The sequence below is a fragment of the Hirundo rustica genome, chromosome W (assembly GCF_015227805.2).
Source record: "Hirundo rustica isolate bHirRus1 chromosome W, bHirRus1.pri.v3, whole genome shotgun sequence".
In the NCBI taxonomy this organism is placed as follows: domain Eukaryota; kingdom Metazoa; phylum Chordata; class Aves; order Passeriformes; family Hirundinidae; genus Hirundo; species Hirundo rustica.
In genome coordinates, this window is record NC_053487.1 from 28,074,693 (window position 1) to 28,076,415 (window position 1,723).

General features: G+C 42.2%; 1 pseudogene; it reads left to right on the forward strand.

The window, feature by feature from the left end:
* Positions 1-253: 253 nt before the first annotated feature.
* LOC120765009 (choline/ethanolaminephosphotransferase 1-like) lies at positions 254-1,299 on the forward strand (annotated as a pseudogene).
* Positions 1,300-1,723: the final 424 nt, after the last annotated feature.

A 1,723-nucleotide genomic window follows, 5' to 3' on the forward strand; every position in this document is an offset into this window, starting at 1 on the left:
AGAACAATCTGCAGAAAGCAGTCCCCAGGCAATGCCTTCGCCTGCCCCCCCTGTGACTCGATGGTCCGGAATTATACGTGATGCTATACTAGAAGGACAGTGGGAACCCGCAGGACACATGGCATGTCCTGTAGCATGTCCTGTCATGTTCAGAGATGGCAATCCTGTGTATGAGCAGCATGAATGAAAAATCTTGCAACAGGCAAAAAATACAGTAAAAGAGCATGGCTTGAAATCTGAAACTGCTCAAACAATGTTAGATTGGATTCATACTGCAGATATCAATTCTCCAGCCTGGATTGCCCCCAATCTGATCACCATCATCTGACTGTTAATAAATATATTTACAACTCTGCTATTAGTATGTTACTGCCCAACAGATACAGGGCAGGCACCTCCCTGGACATTCATTGCTTGTGCCTGTGGCTTTTTCACCTACCAGTCCCTGGATGCTACAGATGAAAAACAAGCAAGAAGGACAAATAGCAGCACTTCGTTAAGAGAGCTTTTTGATCATGGCTGTGATTCAATGTCCACAGTCTTTGTGGTTTTAGGAACTTCTATTGCTGTGCAGCTGGACACTAACCCTGACTGGATGTTCTTTTGTTGCTTTGCTGAGACATTCATGTTTTACTGCCTGCAATGGCAGATGTACGTCTCAGAAACACTGCGCTTTGGCATGATTGATGTGACTGATGTACAAATCTTCATAATAATCATGCATTTACTGGCAGTGATTGGAGGACCACCTTTTTAGCAATCTCTAATACTGAATATTCAGGTGAAAAAACTCCCAGCTCTTTGTACTGTAGCAGGAACCATATTCTCCTATTCAATCTACTTTGGTGTAATCTTCACGGGTAGAGTAGACAAAAATAGATCCACTATAGCAGGAACAAGTGTCCTCTCACCTTTTCTTTATATTGGCTCCTTGATTGCCTTGGCTACAATGATCTACAATAAATCTGCTGTGCAGCTCTTTGAGAGGCATCCCTGCCTCTACATCCTGACTTTTAGTTTTGTGTTTGCCAAGATCACAAATCAACTGGTGGTTGCCCACATGACCAAGAGTGAGATGTATCTATATGACACAGCATTCATAGGCCCAGCATTGCTGTTCCTTGACCAAATGTTTTAACAGCTTTATTGATAAGTATATTGTCCTCTGGATTGCCCTGATTCTGTCCCTGTTTAACCTGCTCTGATACTGTGCCAGCGTGTGCAACCAGAATTGCTGCCCACCTGCACATCCACGTGTTCCGCATCAAGGGCTGCCCCATGCACTCAAACCATCACTAGGGATGGGAGCTGCCACAGAGGAATGGAGAAAGAGTTAGGTTTCTACAGGAATGGATGAAGACTTGTCAGAGACAAATGCTAAAAGCAGATGAGAACAAAGTAATTAATAATAATGTTGTATAACTATTCTTCTTTGTTATCAGTAACACTCCTTAACTACTCTCCTGCCTGAGAGAGTGAATTCCGAGTTCACCCTAGTCAACTCTCCATGTAGTCAACTCTGTTGATTCCAAGCCTGGAAAAGCATGCAGGAGACAAATGCTCTGTCTTTGTAATTACCTTGATTACTAATTTCTCTCTATATGGTGAATGGATCCCCACCAACTGGAGTTTCTAATATAGTATAATTACAGCTGCAATCTGACTTGCTTTTAATTTTAATATTTCATCATCTCTTAGCGAAATACTTTTTTAGTGTCCACTT